This window comes from Meriones unguiculatus, chromosome 5 (genome assembly GCF_030254825.1).
Source record: "Meriones unguiculatus strain TT.TT164.6M chromosome 5, Bangor_MerUng_6.1, whole genome shotgun sequence".
Lineage (NCBI taxonomy): Eukaryota > Metazoa > Chordata > Mammalia > Rodentia > Muridae > Meriones > Meriones unguiculatus.
Genome location: NC_083353.1, coordinates 3374257 through 3389448, shown reverse-complemented (window position 1 = coordinate 3389448; position 15192 = coordinate 3374257). Strand labels below are relative to the sequence as shown.

The 15192-nt window shown below is 45.0% G+C and overlaps 1 pseudogene; it reads right to left on the bottom strand.

Moving 5' to 3' along the window:
* Positions 1 to 6689: 6689 nt before the first annotated feature.
* On the bottom strand, positions 6690 to 14774 carry LOC132654348 (RNA-binding protein 4B-like; annotated as a pseudogene).
* Positions 14775 to 15192: the final 418 nt, after the last annotated feature.

Here is a 15192-nt window from a genome sequence, read left to right as displayed (position 1 = left end):
TTTACGAGGACTTTTTCTGCTGTGTGTTAGGGAAACAAGTTTCTACATAGTATTTCTAATGGAAAGAATCTTAGCACTTGTGTTTCCCACCTGCTTTTCCATTTGCTTTGACAGTTCTACCCATTTTTTCCACTACGGGGAAGAACAAGGACTCCACGGGTTCCTCAGCTACGTGTCAAACCATCTATAGATGAAAACCGCATTGTTTACTAAACATGTATATGTTTTCCTGTGCCATTATTTTCTAAACAATTTAGTATAACCACTTACATAGTAGTTACAATGAGTTAGGAGTTATAAACACTATAAAGCTGATTAAAGTCTATGAAAGAGGTTGTGCACCTGTTGTAAGCTAATGCTGTGCCAGTCTGCATACAGGACTTGAGAATTCTTAGAATGGGGTACCAGAGAGCTTCCTGAAGCCTGTCCCCACAGATGCTAAGAAATGACTGTGTTTATGACTCACTCCTTAGAACGGAAGGCAAGTGGACGCACTGGCCCTCCCTCCTCCCCAGCCCCACACAGAAGCCATCAGTATCATTTCTTCTTGGGTTTGAAATCTCACAGCCCCATAACTGAACTTGGGTGAAGCCCACTGAATGGTTTTATGATTTGTTTCTCTGTCTTTGTTCTGTAGAAGAGCAGATATACCTAGAGGAACAGAGATGAGGGAAGGTGTCTGCAGAACCATCACCAGATCCTAAAAGATTGCAGTTCCAGACAGAGACTTGTGGATGAATGCTCTGGCCTCAAGATCAAAGGTGAGTCAGGGCAGAACTGCTTTTACAAAAGCTGGCTCCGTACAGTCTGAGAAAACAGATACAAATGAAAGGCTGTCAGGAGGTGCTGAAACACATAGTCCTCCTACTGCACAAATGAGGAGTTCCACAGCAGCGGTCATTTAAAGTGGTTAGCTGTCCTTGAGCTGAAGCTGCCATTAAATCCTACCTCACTACAACTTACTGGATTTTGATTTTGATAATATTTATTTCCTGAACAAAAATGTTAACAATAAACACACAGACAGAAGCTTTCATCCATTTATCCCCTTTGGATATTTTTCCCTGTATGTGCCAGAAAATAAAAGGATAGAGATTGGGATAATAAATATGTGAGGTTTGTTAACCTGACTTTTTTACCTAATATGTGCACCTCCTCATGCCATTCAGCTCACGAATATATCTTGTGTACCATAATTAAGTGAAAAAATTATTTTGAAAGGCATTAAATCATTTCTAAATGATTGTCCTTATAACTAAATGATTATGAGATTAGAACTCTTCAAACAAACAAGATAACATAAATATTTACAGGTGGGTTTGGGGGTCTCGAATTACTGCTCTGGTTGCAAATGTGTTTAAGTTTTGTGGTGCACAACAAACTGACAGTAAAAATGTAGCCACTGATCAACACTCTTGCCAACACCCTTCAAGAGTCCAGCGGTGACATGCTCTTTGAGGAGAGAGGCTGCCATCTACCTTTCCTCTCCTCAGCTCTTTAGGGCACAGAGTCATAGTAAGAGAGAAAGGCTCAGCTTCTTGATCTTACAACGTGAGGGTGTGACCCCTTTGACCATCAAAGCTGAGTGAACATCTTCAGAATCCACCCAAGGCCCTCTCACACAGGGTCTGAGCAACCCCAAGGACAACTGCCAGTCTCTCAGGCAACTTGGAAAAGTTGGTCTGTCTTCTACTTTTAAAAGTAAATTGTGTAAAGTTCTGTCTGGACTTTGCAATCCCTTTCTCACTTTCTTACTGTTGTAGAGTAATTTCCACAAAAGCTTGCTATGACCCAGCAATTTCTAAAGGAAGCTTGGCAAAATTTGGGATATTCTAAGGAGAAATAGGAAATAAACAAACCAGGAGTCTCAAGAAGTCCCTGAAATTGACCCGAGTCACAAGCCCCTCCATCCTTAAGGTTACATAATAGTAAAGGCTGCTGAGGAGACAGAGGCCGGCCCAAGGTGTCTGGAAGCGGCAGATGCTGCCTAGAAGACAACGTCCAGTCTGTCAAGTGAGTCTTTCAGTGATCTCTAGGCTCCCAGCTTTCCGAAGCTATCGCCCATGCCTTTGGGTCATTCTTGCACCTGTAAGTGACCCTTTAAAGCTGGACTTTGGTGTATCTATACTTTGTTCTATCATCTGTTCCCTATCCTACAGAAATTTGTTCATGTTTGCCTGGGAATAGCATCACCCAACACTTACACACATTACTCTGATAAATACCCAACCCTAAAATTATACTCCCTTCTTACTTCCATCTGGGTACAAAAGAGCTGGTGCAACTGCTCAGTTTCCCTAACAACCTCCTGAAAATACTTGCATCCCACAAACCAGAGTTTCTGTGGGCTCAGCCACCTGGAAACAATAGTATTTTGTTTGGGGCTTGCAGTTTTGTGGGGGGGGGGTCATTGTTTTCTCCTTTATAGGGTTGCACTTCCCTGTGGCTTCATGCATGCTAAGCAGCTCGGCAGGTGCATCACCCCTGAGCTATAGGCCCAGGCCCTGCCTGGGGAGTAACAGAGGAAAGAGACGTGGTTCTGCGACATTACGTCTGAACTCACTGAACAGACCATTCCATGACTGACAGCTTTTAAAACCATAATTAGGTTTCCCAGCTTCCTACAACATTCTTATTTTCTGCATAATATATACAGACCTTTCATTCTCTTTAATAAAAGAAAAATGGAGCTGGCAAGGTATGTCCATGGGTAGAGTTGCTTGCCACAGGAGCCTGGTTACCTAAATTTGAGCCCTAGACCCTACGGTAGAAAGAAAAAAAGGCCCTCAAAAGTTGTTCTCCAACCTGCACACATCCCCATGACACAGAAACGTATCACATGCCTGTGTGTGCACATGTATGCATACACAGACACACACAGCAGTAGTAGTAAATAAAATGATATTTAAAAGGGAAAAAAGTTGAAATGTGTCAAATCATGTACCAAAATAATTACAACTGATAAATTTTGTCCTTAAATTACAAGCTAAACAACAAGGAAAACAGATGGCTTCCGTGTGAAAATTTCTGTTCCTCCTGTGGTAGTTTTTTTCAAAAGCAGGAAGCTTTGTTTGTCTGCTAATCTGTGTCGGCTCTAAACTCCTTCTCTTCTCCACAACACTGTCTAACACACAACACTTGAGAATGCTCGAATCCAATTCTACTTAGGATGACTGCTATGAAGTGCTCAGCATTTGGCTGTTTTTTATTTAGATGGAAAAGGACAATTTCATAGGCTATAAGCCAATAAAGCAACCTAAAATTGCCAAACCCCAGATAGACAGTGAACAGCCAACTCTTAACATCTACCTCAGTGTTCTCCGGGAGTGGACACATTGAGTGGCAACATGGGGCATCCACTCCAGCCCCACCCATCCTCCCTCCACCATCCTCACTTCCTGTGTCTGTTACAAAATACCTAGAATGAGATCAAAGAAGACTGCCCTTCATGACAGACAACCCTAGAAAGGAGAAGCTTCCTGAACCCCACCCTCCATTCCTACCCACCTGTCACCAAGAACAGAAAGCTTCCTACACCTCTTCTCCTCTACCCCAGGAAAGGCACTGGGAGACTCGCGAAGAGAAGCAGCTTCGTTCGGCTTTGGCTGGGCACCGCAGGAAGCGTGGACAGTATCTCATAACGAAGTGAAGTAGACCTTATTGTAAGCTCCTTCGTGCCTCCTTGAGTTCCAGATGTGAACCTCAGAGGGGTGCAGGATAAAGTGGTCCCTGGAGGAAAACCTGTGGATTCCTCACCCAAGGCAGAGGTGGGTCAGTTTCACTTTTACTCGTAGGCACAAATACAAGGTGGCTGACAAAACAAAGAGAATCCAGCAAGACAGGAGGTGGAAACTAGGCAGTGAAAAATGGAGAAGCCAGTCACATTGCCAATTGAGGCAACTATTCAGCCTAGAGGCCTTCTAGCAAGGGTCCTGGAAGAACCCATAGGATGCCGAAAGAGAAAAGCATCTAAACACACAGACACCACACACAACCATAGCGTGTCAGGAAGAATTACACTGACAAGAAAATGAGTGCAAAGGCCTGTGTTCTCTGCACACTGTTCTAACAAGAGTGGGTGGGAGAAGTGAAAACACTGCACCCACCACCTCCCGCTACGAGTCGACCTAGATGCAGAGCAGCTTGCTACGTTAGACTTGGGCTGGATTGAGTTTCGGCATCTCCACATGCACAAGATATAGTCAAGAGTGAAAACCAAGCTGGGCGTGGTGGCACACGCCTTTAATCCCAGTACTCAGGGAGACAGAGGCAGGTGGAGCTCTGTGAGTAGGAGGGCAGCCTGGTCTACAGCCATGACTGCACAGAGAAACCCTGTCTCAAAAAAAAAAAAAAGAAGAGAGAGAAAAGAATCAAAACCAGAGCATAGATGACAATGTATGGAGAAACGGGTTTCTCTGCTGGGCACCAAGCACGGACCCCATGGCGAGCCAGTCACACTGTACCTGGACTGATGAGCTAAGTAGAGTTTCTGGATCTTGCTAGCTTCATCTGCCACAGTTCAGCTTTTACGGGATAATTGAGTTCAAAAACAAGTAATCACTCGTTTCGATTGTAATGGAGAGGAAGAAGAACTTTCATCTGGAAAGAGAGCATGTCAAATTAAACTATAATATAATTTGCAGTTTTGTTTCAGCTCATCCCTGTCAAATAGAATGGCTAAGAGCAAAAACAACACAATCCAAACAGCATTATCAACAGCACCAAAAACACATTTGGTTTATTTGATTGCTGGGGTGTAGAAATGTGAATATAAGCCCAGTTGGAAAGATGAGTCACTTGGTAGGAAGCTTGCTATGCAGACATAAAGATGTGATTGCCTTCAGATCTCAGAACCTACAGAAAGAAAGAAAGGAAGAAAGAAAGAAGAGAGAGAGAGAGAGAGAGAAAGAAAGAAAGAAAGAAAGAAAGAAAGAAAGAAAGAAAGAGAGGCACACAGACAGACAGACGGACCCTTGTGGCTGTGCATGCCTCCAGGGCTCTGTGAGGTAGGAACAGGATTCCTGAGACTTTCTGGCCACCAGTCAACCTTGCTCCAGGACAGCGATAAAGCAGGACACCCTATGGCTTCTTCTGACCTCTTGCTGCTATGCCTTGGCTACTCCATGTTTGGCCCGAGCCTCTGGAACTGTGAGACAAAATAAACCCTTTGCTTTGATCAGAATAGTCTATCACAGCAACAAAAGAGAACTAAGAGAGTTACCATTCAGAATTGCATTCCGTGAGATTGCAGAAACTGAAGCCAAATATAATAAGGCTACTTCACACTGCAATTCTCCAAGGTTGTAAAAGATTTGAACTGCTTTGCAGATTTTTGGCAGAACCTAGCCACACCACAAGGTAAAAGTCAAAGGACATTATTTACTTGTTAGGAGAGACGTGTCTTTTGTTAGAATCATTAAACCCAAATATTATTCTCTCTGGGTCATTAATTTGGAAATTTTCTTATGAATGTTAATAATCTACTTAGCTTCCTGTGAGACCTTATAACTACATCAGTTATTTTACTTTCTTTGCCTTAAGCATTTAGGATCTCAGAGTCTAATATCTCTGGAAATTTACGAAGCTTGTCTAAAGAGATGGCCATAGTGGTTTAACTTAAGTGTTAAATAGAAATGACATTATGGCTAATTTTTCATTTCTGTAGAACTTCTTGAACTTCAAACTGCCACATATCTACCAATCTTCTATGAGAAATCCCTGCTTTCCCAACACTTGAAGCAATGGTGCTTCTTCAAAGCAGTTTTAAAGTTCAAATACCACACATTTATAACCATCTGCTCCTACAAAACTCCAGTGGATATTTCAAACATTAGCACATTCTTCTGTCTCCTATAGCTAGAAGCAATGTCTGCATGTCCTTTGCATTAGGTAAGGCTTCTAGGTATTCAGCGACATAGAAGTAACAAATATATAAGAAAGGCATGGAATTTATGAACTGTTTCAGAGATAGAATTTATAATTCTGTTCCTTGAAACTCAACATTTTCATCATATTCTGTATGTTGCTTCTCTGATATTGTGGTAAAATACTGTGACTGAGGCAACTCATAGTAGGAAGAGTTTATTAGGCTTAAGATTCTAGAGGGATTAGAGCGCACCATGGCAGAGGGCGTAGCAGCAAGAGGCAAGCATGACAGTAGAAACAGGATGCTGAGCGCCCTCAACAACTAGCACAAAGCAAAGAGAGGGAACTGGGTACAGAGTAAGGCTATATGCTCTCAAAACCCACTCCTAGTGAGGCCACACTTCTTAAACCTCCCCAACGGTCACCACCAACTGGGGGCCAGGTTTCCAAATTCCTCAGCTGGTGGGGAAACCTTTCTCAATCTAACTCCACAGTATCTCATAATATGCTAAAACTCAACTTTGAAGAAACCAAACACAGGTCGGAGCAATGGCTTAGCAGTAAAGACCACTCGCTGCTCTTTCAGAGGAGCCAGGTTCAGTTCCCAGCATCCTTATGGTGACTCACGGTCACTGAACTCCAGCTTCAGGGAATCTAATGCCCTTTCTGGCTCCTTGGCACCTATGGGCACATGGTACACAGACATATATGTAAGCAAAACACTTATACACCTAAAACTAAAAAACAAATGATCTCTTAAAAACATAAAATATTTATCACTGCTGTAAGCCTCAGAGCTCCTCATTGCTGTGACCAAATGCCTACTAGCAGCGATCTAAGGGAGAAGGGAAATTTTAGATTCACGGCTCCAGAGGGCTCAGCCTCTTCTTGCTTGGCCCCAGACACAAAGAAAGACCATCATGGCTGCGGGAACAGGTGGTGGAAAACTTTCCTCATCTCAAGATGGACGGGAAGGGCAAGACAGGCCTTGCAAAGACACCCCACAGTGGCCTGCTTCCTCCAGCTAGGTCCAACTCCCAACATTTCCACCATCTTTCAGAACAACTCCTTTCATTTACAACCAAATTTTCAACATGTGAGACTTTGGAGGACAGTTTATATTCAGACCATCCCACTTTCCCTTTGGGACACGCAGTCCTCTGGGGTGCTGCAGCTGAAGACTGTGAACCCAGCATTTGGTGTTCTTGGGGCACTCTGCCTAGACAGAACAGACTGCGTGTATTCTGTCATTCTCTGTGCAAGCTTCAATTAATAAGATTTTCTATGAATGATCTCTAATTATAGCCTTTCAGTAATCTAATTCAAATGCATTTCTCCTATATTAAGTACAAAATAGCTGCATTTTACTCTGTGTTGTGATCAAAGTAAGGTACAACCTATTTCCAGAACCAAAGTTTGTGGAACTGAACTGACCTGAGCCTTCTCTATGGCCTGAGGTGTGAAGCCTGAAAAATTATGCTTTCCTCAGGCCACATTTGAAAGCAAGAAGGAATTCTCTCTGAAGAATCAATGAGAAGCATGTCCTAGGCAGAGAGTTAGGGCCCAATGACAAGGTATCAAGTGTCAAACAAGAAAAAGAAACCACTTGGTTCCTGGAAATGAAGTCTGTGTGTGTGTGTGTGTGTGTGTGTGTGTGTGTGTGCGCGCCTGTGTCTTTGTGTCTGTGTGTGTGCACGCGTGCATATGTGCCTATGTATATTCTTGTGCGAGCCTGTGTCTATCTGTGTATGAATGTTTATGCTCATGTGTCTGTGTGTACCCCCGAGTGTGTGTGCCTCTTCAGCATCAATAAGGCTCATTATTTGCGGCTCCGTATTGTGCTCCAGATTTTTTTCATGCCCTGTAGTTATTTAATTGGCAGAGAAAACAAACCCAAAAGAGGCCCCTAAGTAATAACATTTGACCTCCTTGCCACCCAATAAATAACACCTCCTCTCCTCTCCTTCCTACAGATTCCTCCAAAATCTACTGTAAACTCAGAATGAAAATTTAAGTTCTCCCCCTAGCCCCTGGCTTGTCAGGTGACTTCATGAGAATGCACCGTTTGCTTCTGTCAGAATATGAACTACCCCTGCCTACAGCCCCCGATGGGGAGGAGTGTGCGGCCACTGGCCTGGTGACAGGTTAGCCTGTCCCTGGTTCATCCTGAATGTGCTTTTAGCGTGGCAAATGGATGGAGGAAATGGGTCATGCGGGTATGCCTTTCCAGGGTCTTATCTCGACCCTCCCTGTTCTTTCTCTCCACTCTCCGCCCCACCACTTGACAGTTTCTTGTTGTCTTGATTGGATGCAGAAAGCCCAGGGCATTCATGAGCGACACACAGCCTTAGGTGTACCTGTGAGAGCATTTCCAGAAATGATTAGCTGGGGGAGAAGAACACCCGGAATATGAACAGCACCATTCCACAAGCCAGCTTCCAAAACGGAAGAGAGGCAGAAGAAGAAAAAAGCTGTGTGACTGCCTCATCTCCCTCCTGATCTGTGGAGATGTGAACCGCCAGGCTTACTACGCTCTCACCATCAAGGAGCCACCTGCCATGCCTTCCCAGGCAGGACAGACTTTATCACCTCAAATCATGAGCCAAAATAAATACTTCTTCCCTGAAGTTTATTAATCACGGAGACCAAAAAAAGAGGAAGACCTGAGGTAGACGTTTCTCCTCGCCACCCCTCACACTGATCCTTCTGTTTGCCGGTGGCCTAAAAGGCATGGGGCCGGCTGGCCTCAGAGCAAATCTCTGAAGTGTAAGCCAAAACAACTCTCTCCTCCTTTCATTTGACTTTCTGTCACTGTGAGAGAAAGTGAAGACGCCTGTTCATGGCGCAGGGAGCACGGGCTAAGCACCCTAAGTGCTCAGTGCGCAGAAGGGCTGCGTGTTCTGAAGAGGGAGCCAGTCTAGCTGTTGACCGTAATTTTAATGATCTACTGGCCACAGAGCGGGCCAGCCTCTTTCTGAGTCCCCAAACCTTTCTTCTGAGCCAGTGGGAGATATCCATTGTCACTGCAGATTTTTTAAGTTTCACCACTGCTATTTTAAAAAGATTTATTTTATTCACTGTACATGTTTGTTTGTGCATTACACATGTATGGAAATACCCACAGAAACCAGGGAGGCAGATTCCTGGAGCTGGGATTATAGGCGGTTGTGAGCTGCCCAATCATGTTATCGGAACCAAACTCAGGTCCTCCAACCTGAGAGTGCTCTCCAGCAGTGAGACATCTGTCCAGCCCTGACATCTCTCCAACTACTGCTTTAAAGCCATTTCTTTTCACAGTTCATCTTTAGTCCATTCTACTAATATTTATTCGGTACCTGTTACCATAGCAGGCGCAGTATTAGACACAGGATACAATTTTACTACCCACACAGGATTCATAGCCTCATGGAGGACAGAAGAAAACTTATAAACACAAATACATAAATATGTGCTGAGAAGAACGTGGGCTAAGTTGCAGTAATGTACCGGGAGGTGAAGGGCTGGTGAGACAGACAGTGTTTAGGGACGGACCTTCGTCGTCTAGTTAAGACTGACCCCTGCCGTGAGGGACAAACTACGTGATATCAGTGACTTAACACGAGGAGAACGATTTCTCACTCACATATTGCCCAAGCTATTGTTGAGTCAGCAGCTTCCACAGAGTGATGCAGGCCCCCGGGGGCCTCTGCCCGTGAGTCACTCATGTCCTGGAACCTCCATGCCCTTTGTCTGCAGCCAGTAGAAATAGAAAGCTCAGGTGACAACCCTCCCTCGCCCCAGTTCCCGGAGCAAAGATAGGTGGGAAATACCATGTTTGACGAGCAGCCTCTTCCTAGAAATAATTACATAGTTGCGTGAGAATACAAATATTGGTGGAGACTTGGCGGTCTCTGCTGCTGATTCTCTTGGAAGAAAAGGCAACAAAGTAGGAATCTGAAGGGAAAAAGTCATGTGTGAAGCTATAAGGGAGTAGGTATCTAACCAAGAGGAATTGGATGTAGGAAAACTAACCCGAAAACAGGAAAAAAAAAAAACAAAACTGAAATGTCTGAAGGACAGAAGAAGAAACCATAGTGGACAAGGAAAAATAGTGTGATGATGGAGAGGTTAAAAAAAAAAGATTTGAGAATTATTGTTAAACACATTAAAGAGTTTAGGTACTTTTTTGTTTGTTTTTGTTTTTGTTTTTCCAGACAGGGTTTCTCTGTAGCCTTGTCTGTCCTGGAACTCACTTTGTAGACCAGGCTGGCCTTGAACTCACAAAGATCTGCCTACCTCTGCCTACCTCTGCCTACCAATTGCACCACTGTGCCCGGCTTATTTTTATTATTTCAAAAAGCTTTAACAACATAATAATATGTGGTCCAATTTGTGAGTAATATCTACATATATTTCTATATAACATATATATGTTGCCTTTTTCAATAAATTTGAAAAACCATTTATTTCATAATCTTTAACGATGTCACACTCGATGACTGGGCCATCCTCCTCAAACTTGGCCGGAAGCTCTTGGTTGGTACAGGTGGGACTGATGCTGCCCCAGTAACTTGGCTGAAGCTTTGCTCTTATTCTTGCTGGCTTCCACATTGACCTTCACTCCGTGCAGCTTATAGTGGTCCAGGCTGAGAATGGCCTCCTCAGCGGCCGTCTTCTCCTCTGAAAAGTCACATTCCAGCACCTGCCCGTACTGCTGGCACAGTGAGCGATCCCCTGCTCTGTGGCCTCCCGGGGCAGATGAATGGCTTCACCATCTCCACACAGCCACACTAAGTCGAGGACAGAGGTGCGTGTAGGCCGGAGCCCCACTCTGCCAGCCCTGATGCACAAGGGAGTCAGTTGAGTTTTAACAGAACAAAGGACCCAGAGGAAGAACTCGGAGTCTCTCCCCACATGGAAATCCGAAGGTGCTCCTCCTTGGCGGTGGGGACGGTTCCGACAAAGTGCTAAAATGGCGGCCAATATATATGTTTCTAAATATTTATTTGAACACATGGGGCTCTAATCTTTTGACAGAGTAACAGAACCTTATCTACAACGTGCTGGGCTACATTCATAACTATTCTAGAACCTGTGTAGCCCATATGCCGTAGATTGAATGCGCCTACTTAAAAAGCCGAGAAGCTTTGCAAGAGGGGAGAGACAAAATCAAGAGATGAAAAAAATAATGCTAATTTATTTTCTAAGCCTAAGACTGTTTTGCACTGAAGACCTGAGGAGTCAGTGGAAACAGAATGAACAGAACCTGATGACCCTGAGAAGCAATGGATCATTTGTTGACCATATGTATACACATCCTGCTTGTTGGGTGGAAGGTGGCGGGCCATGTCTAGAAGAGCTGGGATTCTGATGGCTAGGAAAAGAGGCTGTGAAATAATCTGGGAATTACAGAAACGCTGAAGGAGCAAACAGTAACCGGTGTTCATGTTTAGGGTGAGTCCTGGATGAGTGGGGGTTCCATATGTTAAATCTAATAACATACAATGAGGAAACAGACAGGTGACGCCTTTCACGGCTGTGGATAGGATGCAGATATCCAGGGCAGCCTTATTAAACCTTCCTGTCAGGCTTAGGCATTGGAATGGCTTCTCTTCATCCAGGCTGCTAGAAGACTGCTCTGGGCAAGAATTTAACATGCCTTTTGGTCAAGAGAAACGTAGCCCTTTGGGGTTCAGGACTTGGGTTTAGAAAAACATTAAAACACCAAAAGAGAGAAACCTGATCCTCAAAGGACCTGAAAAAAGGTGAGCGTAATTCTAAATTTAAGAAAGAAGAGTGTTGATGTGCCCACGTGAAAAACAGTGTGCATGAACGTTTGCATATGCGCTTGTGGAGGCCGGAGGTCAGGGTCCGCACTGAGTGCCTTCGTCACTTGCTGCACTCCTCATTGGGACAGCCTCTCTCACTGAGCCCAAACTCGGTAACCAGAACCTGCCTGCCTCTGCCCACCAGCACTGCGATTGCAGATGCGCCACCCTAGCTTTTATAAGGTCGCTGCTCATCCACACTCCCATCTTATGCGTGCAGGGCAGGTATTTTACCAACTGAGCTGGCCCCCTGACCCACAATCCCAAACGCTAAAGGCTCCGTGGAAAGGGCTTGTTTCACACAACTCAGTGTGTAGGACTCACAAGTTACTGGAAAGATTATCTGCAGGTTTAGCTGCTCCTGGTGACGATTCAAGAAATAAAAATAAAAACCCCAGCACCCTCCAGAAGCCCACAGGTAAACGTTCTCCACTGTTCCGTCCAGTTCTGATGTTCCAAGTAAGCCAAGATTCCACACGCCGGGTGCACATTGTTTTGCAAGAACATAGGAGATGTGTTTCTACCTTAAAGGGCTAAAGTATAGGCAGTGTGTCAAAGGTCTGCCTACTTGAGGTAAGCTGCGTGGAAATGGTAGAATCGAAAGATAACAGAGCTTTACCCAAGGCGGCAGCTGGCTGTCTAACACAGGAGCTATCCCACACACAGCCCTGGGAATAATGACAGAAAGAAAAAGAGCCCAACATTGTGCAGAAGGAAAAATAATCGTAATTTACAAAAATGCAGCTCACCAAGAAATGAGAGAGGATAAGCTCTCTGTGGACATTCTGGTAGGCGCACTCACTTAATTAATGATGTGAGCCCTTCAAGGAATTCCCTGGTAATTTTCATTAGCGCTTTTGAAGAGGATCAAAGCCATCCTTGTATGGACACGAGTACCCTCTGATTAAAAAGAATGTTAAATCTGCTTTTTTCCCCCCACAGCTTTTTGGCTTACAAGGGCTTCAGTCATTTTTTGCAAGAACCTTTGTTGAGCTGTTTTGGGAACAGACTGACTTGCCAAGTACAATTAACAACTGTGAAGGGCTGTAAAACACAGACATTTCCTTGCTGCAGTTTCCAAACTCCAAGCATAACGCAAAGACACTTAACAAAGAGAAATAAAGTCAACCTCCTCCTCCTCCTGCTCCTCCTCCTCCTCCTGCTCCTCCCCTCTCTCCCCCTCCTCCTCCTCCTCTACTCCGCCCCCACCTCTGGGGAAGGCTGCACCGCGTTCTCAACCTTGGCCCTTGAATTAGATGCCGCTATGTTGTGAGTGTTCCCTCCAGAACTCACACCGAAATCTCAGCGCCTTCGTGTGGTGGTCAGAGAAGGGTGACCAGGTCCTGCAGGCTCTCCTTCCTGAACAGATCAGCAGCAGCATCTCAAATTGTGCCATTTAGCGTAGAAGTGAACTAGTGAAATCCTGCTTTAAGATAACTTGAAGCCGATTTTCTCTGTGTTTCCATGGGTGGTCTTTTTGCCATGTTAAGGCATGTTGTATTAACTTTTTCTGGAAAGACGTGAAGAAATGTATACTCATCACCTCCCCATAAAGTACTGACAACAGACCAAAAGAATGTCTTTGTGAACCAAGGAGTTTGGGGGATTATTTACAGGAGCATGGCTGAGGGGTGTACTCACAGGAACAGCTTCATCAGCCCACTACAATGAGGAGTTCTCCAGAGCTTCATAAATGGAGTTCCCCCTTCTACTTTCTGGGTACTCTCGCACTTCCCTAGACCATGTGTGGTTGGGCGGGATTTTATCCACTGAGAGAATGGCTGGAACCCTAAATGAGGGTCTAATTGCCCTTCCCACAAGCCTTTTGTTAAAGCAGCAATAAAGGCCCATTAATGGAAAATTCCTAGTCAAGAGAATAGAACCTCCAGCCTGGGTGAAGCCTCACATTCAGAAGAGCAGGGTCACTGACCGGCTAAAGACCCGTCATTAGGAGGCAAGACCACCCCTAAGAGGGTGGGTCCACCCTTAGCAGAGTTAAGAAGATAGACAGGATAATTAATCCTTTAATGAGGTATTGCCCTTCCCAGGACCGCCCACAGCACAGTCCCAAAGAAGCCCAGCCAGCATGGGGTTCCTGAGGCTCTGCCTTCTGTTCTGAGGCTTGTCAGAGAAGCCCAACTTTCCCTTCACCTTCTTTGTCCCTTTGCTTTGAATATTAAGAAGAACCTAAGTATGACTTTCTTGAGATTGTTGGCTTCCTTCTAAAGCTTTCCTTCTAAAGCACCCACCACGTGGCTCCTTGTCTGTCCTTCCTGCCTGTTTCCCTAAGGCCATTCTTACCTTCACTGCTCCATTGTCTGCCTCTGGACGGTGACTGAGAGTCACAGCTTTCCTGTTCTGGAGTGTTTTTCTTATGAACTCTAATAAAATTCTTCCTGTGCTTCCGCTCGAGTTTGCTCTTAAATACTTTTATTAATGAGACTAAGAACCCCGGAAGAGGGTATCCTGATTCCCCCAATATCATTTTCTCCTAGGAGTGTTCCCAATTGGCCCAACCTGGATAAAAGTCTCTTGTGGGTTAGCACAGGTGCTCTGATTACAATGGCAATCGCTGATGCCCTCAGAAGACAGCATTCCACAATGTGGAGCAGAGGCATTCAGCAGATGCCAGGGCAGTGTTTCTGGAGGCCCAGCCTGTCTCAGATTACTCAGCATGTGGTAGCTGTCACAGCAGAGAACAGGCTCCTGCCAGCCCGAAGCAGGCAGGTGATTGTGGCGGAACACTTCCTCCTCTGAGCTGCACTGTCCCCAGACCAAAGGGAGGGCATTCCAACAGATGACCACTAAGCTGATCCTGTTCCGAGGTGGAGCCTCTCGGGCACAGTCATGGACTGGAAAGCCTCATGTTGAGTAGACAGGGCAACAGAAAGCACTGTTTAGGGTGTCCTTTGAAGACCCCAGCAGGCTTGGAGGTTTCCTCTGCATTTTGCCAGTGGCAGAGCCACAAGCCAAGCTTTGAGTTTCCATTCCAAGTCTCCACCTGCAGGTTGAAGCTATCAACAGTTCAGAGTTCTGTCCGACATCAGTAGAACTGTGTGCTCACATCAACAGCGCTGCCTGGGCTTCGGGGCCCTCCAGCATGAAGCCGAAAGGGAGACTGAGGCTGTGAGTTAAAACTTACCTTTTGAATGAGCCAAATTTGAATTGAGAAGGGATTTTTAAGAACACCTACTTGTATTGTCTCCCCGAGAGCACTTGTGCCTAAGAGAGGGAAATAAGATTCTGAGGATCCTTGGTTTGAGTGATCTCTCAAAACGATGATCTTGGGGAACGGAAGACTGCTAGTGTTTCTACGCTCGTGTGTGGCCTGTATCATCGCAAGATAATAAACAGGGATGTGAGGAAAGAGGAGAAAATGCAGAATCATTTTAAGGAATCATTTGTTCCTTCTTGTCTCCAGAGAGCATTTATAGCATTCGTCATACCCAGCACAGAGCTTTCCAAATGTCACTCGTGGAATTTCAACTGCCTCTGCCGTTCCTAATAGAAATTAGTTTGG